Below are 6,354 nucleotides of genomic sequence, written 5' to 3' on the forward strand. Positions count from 1 at the left end.
ATTAAAATATGGAAAAATTAACAGATAGTAATTTCGGTCAATTTTCCTGACGGATAAACCGAGATCAGGCTGGATAAACAGCTCTCGGTAATATTTCAGCATGCTTTCACTTTCGCATTTACCGGTAAGAATGACATCTCGCCCTGCTCATCATTCCCTCTTCATATAGCCGTATATATGGCTATTACACGATCATGATACACTGTGATATAGCCTGGGTCGTTAGTTCGTTGCATTGTTTTGTTTTCTCGCTACAATCGATACGCTCAATAGGACAGAGACCGCGTCTTATTCAGGCGATCTTGGACTGATTGATTTGGCGCGGAAGCGAGCGCAACTGCTGGATATATGCTAAAAAAACGCGCTAACGGGTGAAACGAGACAGCTTCCGAAACAAACGTCTATGTGTGAAAGCACCGTAAGATTGTATTTGCACACAATTGACAGACAGTCGCAGCACGCAGCTCTGGCTCGATCTGGCAGGCAAAAAGGCAGCAGCTGGCCCGATCGAGCCAGTAACATTTTGTTCACTGGCCCGAGTGTCTCGCACGCTGGCCCCGGGCCATCGGGCAGTCCTTATTGTCGAGCCCTGGCTCATAGTATCGAGTGGAAAAAGACCGCTGGGAAGCATAACCTGCTTTGTTTTTTTTTTTTTTTTTTTTTTTTAAAGAAACAGTTTAGTTCTGTTTAGGATAAGAGGAATGTGAGTTATTGCCACCTATCATTGAATGTGAATATCGAAAACAAAACCAACTTAGCTTAACTCCTTTACAGCCCCTCACACAGCTTGATCCACGCTGGCATTTCTCCTCTTGGGCTTTGGTTTTGAAAAGGGAAAAAATCCCACCACCCAGTCCAAACTTTTAGGATAGCGGGTGTCAGATTTTCACAATCCAATTGCGCAACGATTTGGCTTGTTTCCCTCGCTCGAAAGCTTGACAGAGCCTCTGCCCGTAGCTACGATTGGTAAGCCGCGATTGGTGGGTGGCGGTTTTTGGGCGTGGCTTAGCGAAGGGTCAGTTTAACAGGATCCCGTGAGAGCAAAAGCACTAAAGGTATGAGACGCCATCGTAAACAAAAGTCAAGCGAACGCAAAGAGACTGAATGCACGAGAGAGAGAGAGAGAGAGAGAGAGAGAGAGAGAGAGAGAAAGAGAGCGAGTATTGGCTCGATATCAAGTTCAAATTCAAATTCTCTCTGCGTTCGCTTGACTTTTGTCCGCTCCGGCGCCTCATAGTAGTCACGTTGGATACTGTCGAATCAAAACAATCTACCGTGCTTCGATTGGACGTCATGCCGAAAGCGCGCATGCTCACACACGCGCGCGCGCATGCTGTCACACACACGCACACATAAACGGGGAGAGAGAGAGAGAGCGGTCCATGTCAACATACTTTTTTATCGTTGGGCGTTTCATGGGAAGCAGCAAGTCTTTACAAGTCAATAGGGGCAAGTCCTAGTCAAAGTCCAAGTCATTTATGTTCAAGTCCAAGTCGAGTTGCAAGTCTTTTTATATTTTGTCAAGTCGAGTCTAAAGTCATCAAATTCATGACTCGAGTCTGACTCGAGTCCAAGTCACATGACTCGAGTCCACACCTCTGGTGCACACGCACAGCCCACTAGGCCATACAGGACAGAAACTTAATGAAGATCATGCCAGTCAAATGCAGATTCTCCGGGTCTTGAAACGCCTTTGAAATGATCGATGCTTTGAATCGCTTTTGTCACGTGACCAAGTGTTTCGAAACACTTTAGTCACGTGACCTGGATGTTTCGGATCATGCTTCGGTGCAGTGTTTTGAAACACTTGCGCTTCGGGATCTCGACACTGTCGAAACGTCAGTTTCACGTCAGCCATCCCTACCTTGTTGATGCCAGAGGTCAGAGGAGAATGGCCAGACTGGCTCCAGCTGATAGAAAGGCAACATTAACTCAAATAAGCACTCGTTACAACCGAGGTCTGCAGAAGAGCATCTCTGAACACACAACACATCCAACCTTGAGGCAGATGGGCTACAGCAGCAGAAGACCACACCGGGTGCCACTCCTGTCAGCTAAGAACAGGAAACTGAGGCTACAATTCACACAGGCTCACCAAAACTGCACAATAGAAGATTGGAGAAACGTTGCCTGGTCTGATGAGTCTCCATTTCTGCTGCCACATTCGGATGCTCCGGTCAGAATTTGGCCTCAACAACATTAAAGCCTGGATCCATCCTGCCTTGCATCAATGGTTCAGGCTGCTGGTTGTGGTGTAATGGTGTGGGGGATATATTCTTGGCACACTTTGGGTTCTTTAATATCAACTGAGCATCATCTCCTTACCCGAGTATTGTTGCTGACCATGTCCATCTCTTTATGAGCAGAGTGTCTCCATCTTCTGATGGCAACAAATCTACATATAATCTCGTTTGTGGGGTAGATATTGTGTAACGCTTTTAAATGTACTGTAAATCTTTAACTTTGTTGTGAACACAAAATTTGTAATGTAAGAGTGAAGATTTTATCCAATTAGTTTGATCTATTACAGAATTCCAAAGACATTTTCCTGGATTGATTCTTTTCTTTGACTGAAACATATTTCCTATATTTTTATTACTACATTTTAGGTCGTAAATGCATTTGTCTTCAACATCATCAGGGGAAATTTTTTATTTATTTATTTATTTATTATTAGAACGTTCAACAAGAATACAAAAATCTACAGAAAAGGTACAAAACCTATGACAACAAAAGTAGACAATGGAACAAAACAACAAAAAGACAAAACTAAAGAATATGCCAGGGGGAAATATGAATTACAAAAATCACTTTAGATCTACCTTAAAGCAAGGTCACAGTGATGTTTACAAGATCACATACAATGCAGTCATCTGGGTATTATAAAAAAGAGACAATACTGTAAGATTCACATAGTGTTACTGATTTTAAAGCTTTGACATTGCTGGAGTTAGAGATTATATTTTAATAATATTTCAAATCTTTACAAAAAATAAGAAAAAGGGGCTTTACGGACAAAAATTTGCATTTGTGTATAAAACATTTAGCTGGTAAAATAAACAGATTTATTAAAAAATATTTATCTTTAAGTTTATCAACATGATAAAAACCAAATAAAACATCCTTGTATGTCAAAGAAAAATTATATAAAAGAGAGACACGTATAAATAAACTGAATTCTTTCCAGAAAATCTTAATATGGGCACATTCCCAAAAAAGATGATCGACAATCTATTATTCTACAAAAGGAAAAATGTAACAATAATAATAATACATTTTATTTAAAGGCGCCTTTCTAGCAACTCAGGGACACCGTACAATCAACAAGAGCAATAAAACAACAAGAGAAATAATAAAATATAGACAGCAATAGTGCAAATGAAATTAAGTATTTAAAGCCATCTTAAATAAGTGGGTTTTGAGTCTGATTTTTTGGGGGTTTTGAGTGGCTGAATGCTCTGTTGCCCTTAGTTGAAAGGGGAGAAGAGGGAACAGACAAGTGGAGGGAGGAAGAAGATTGCAGGGTGCGAGAAGGAACAGAAATGTGGATGAGGGCAGACAAATATGGAGGGGCGAGATTGTGGATGGCTTTGAATGTTAACATCACGATTTTAAAGTCAATTGGAAAATGAACAGGTAACCAATGAAGCTGCTGCAGGACAGGGGTGATATGATGAGAAGAAGGGGTTCTGGTGATGATACGGGCAGCTGAGTTCTGGACCAACTGAAGCTTACGGAGAGATTTATAAGTGAGACCAAAGAGAAGAGAGTTGCAGTAATCTAAACGAGATGTGACAAGGCTATGAACGAGAACAGCAGTGGCATGAGGGGTAAGAGAAGGGCGGAGACGGTTAATGTTGCGTAGGTGGAAGTAAGCAGACCGGGTGATGTTATTGATGTGAGAATCAAAAGATAGGGTGCTATCAAGGATGACAGCCAGATTCTTAACCTGTTCAGAGGGATAAATGAAACAGTCGTCAATTGAGAAAGAAAAGCTGTCAGTTTTGGAGAGTGTTAAATGGTACCCACAAGCAAAACCTCAGTTCTTGAACTATTTAACTTGAGGAAGTTAAGAGAGAGCAAGGATTTTATTTCTGCTAAGCAGACTGTAAGGGATGTAGGTGGAAAACAAGAAGAGGGTTTGCCAGAGAATTTTGTAGATCCTTTTCAGGAAGCATTTTTTTAAATATAAACATTCACTGGATAGCAACTTGAAGGAAACCTCTTTAACCTTATTTGTAATTAGAAATTTGTTGGGTAAAGACCACACAATCTTCCAAGGAATGTCATGAAATAAAATATTCATTCATTCATTTTCTTGTCAGCTTAGTCCCTTTATTAATCCGGGGTCGCCACAGTGGAATGAACCACCAATTTATCCAGCAAGTTTTTACGCAGAGGATGCCCTTCCAGCCGCAACCCATCTCTGGGAAAGGAAATAAAATACTCCAGTGAAATATGACATGAGGAATAGAGGTTATTTCATTCTGAAATGATGCCGAATCTTTCTATTTCTGAGAGAAGGGTAAAGCGTGAAACAAATGTTTCCAATCACTGTTATACAAGCATTAATTAATGAAGTAAAAGGGAGAACAGAATGAAGAGAGTTTTTAAAAGGGTAATAGCTCCACTGGGAATTGCGTCCATAACGATGGCAAACTCTCGTGGGGTTATAGGAACACAGTATTTACTTAAGAACTCAGAATAAGAGAGTAAATGACCATTATTATTAAAAAGTTGAGAAACTAAGCAAATATTGTTCCTAAACCAATTAGGAAAAAATATAGATTTGTTTTTATAAGAAATTTCATGGTTATTCCAGATATAATAGCCTACTTATGGGGACTGAAGTTGTGTTTATATATTAAATGCCATGCTAATAATACTTGCTTATGGAAATTGGATAATTTAATACATTAAATTATGGAGACATTATAATTACATACTAATAAATAAGGGAGACCACCAACTTTGGAAAAAATACACTTGGGAATTACATTCCAAAGGGAATCAGGATCATTCAAAAGTTGCCTCAAACAATTTATCTTGAAAGTATTATTCATAGAAGAAAAATCAAGAAAGTTTAGACCCCCATAATCAACATCCTCAGGGAAATGTGCTTTTTTTTTATTTTATTTTTTTTATTGATCAAAAAGTGGTGTACAGAGTTATGCATAAAACAGTATACAATGGAATTAGCAACAAAAATTAATCGTCTACATGAAGTATTTTTTCCAGTAGTTGAGATGTCTTAATAGCTTTGGTATTACTTTGTACAGCAGTGAGGGAATCATAAAAAAAAGTTTTAGATCAATGAAAAATAGCTAGTTTAAAATTTGGTACAGTCAGCAGACATTTTGTTTTGTGGATGTGATACTTTCCAAATAAAATAAGAATTTTAGTTATTTTTTTGTCCATTTCCAGTAATCCAGAGTTGCAATTCGTAAATAAAACCATGCCACATAGCAAAATTTCTCTGGCCCAGCTCTGGCCCACACAATCAGGTTTTGCTTGGCCCACATGCCACAGTGAATTACGGTACATGACTGGACCAAATCTGGCTTCCAGACAAGGGCCAAACACAGACCATATCTGGGCCAAGTCTCAGCCAAGTTAATAACTCATAACTGGGTCTGAACTGGGCCAGATATGTTGGTGTGTCACGATTGCAATGAAATTGATAAACCCATGGAGTGATGCGCTTTAGGCACACTATGGGCACGCTTTTTCTCAAAGTGACCTGATTGGTAGAATTTTTTTTCTTTACTCAAAAATGATTTTAGTGTATTTTAAATGTGGGTCAAGACTGGCCAAACTCACATGGCCCACTTATCAAAATTTTAAATCTGGGCCAAATACTACGTTTTACATCTGGCCCAAATCTTGTGTGCCGCCTTAAAAACGGTGCCACCTCTGCCAAACCCGGGCCATGTTTGGCCCACATGCTGTTTGCCAGTGCCGGATGAATGCCTGCTGTGCCAGCTTTTTGCCAAATCTGGGCCAGAATTCTTTGCTACTAGGGATTTGCTCAGTTATACTGATCAATTTATTAAACACTTCAAACAGTAGAAAGGAAACTTAGGACCAAAACCGTTTTGTGTAACTGCAACTGAAAAATAAATGAAGAATTGTTTCCGGTTCCATTTTACAAAAACAACACAAGGGTGAAAAACCTTGCTTAAACGTACTTCTAAAATCATCGCATGGATAATATCTATGTAATATTTTAAAATTAGTTTCTTTTACTTTATTAGGAATTATGTATTTTGTAATATCTGACCAGATTTTTGGGGGAAAGAAGAATGAAGGGAATGCTTGTTTCCATTTAACCATTGCAAGGGGAATGTGCTTTGC

At 39.4% G+C, this 6,354-nt stretch overlaps 1 protein-coding gene across 1 annotated transcript in view; it reads left to right on the forward strand.

Moving 5' to 3' along the window:
• The window catches only part of nsd1a (nuclear receptor binding SET domain protein 1a), a 104,627-nt gene that overhangs the window by 67,342 nt on the left and 30,931 nt on the right, over positions 1 to 6,354 (forward strand). The window lies entirely within an intron of this gene.

This window comes from Danio rerio, chromosome 14 (assembly GCF_049306965.1).
Source record: "Danio rerio strain Tuebingen ecotype United States chromosome 14, GRCz12tu, whole genome shotgun sequence".
Classification (NCBI taxonomy): Eukaryota; Metazoa; Chordata; class Actinopteri; order Cypriniformes; family Danionidae; genus Danio; species Danio rerio.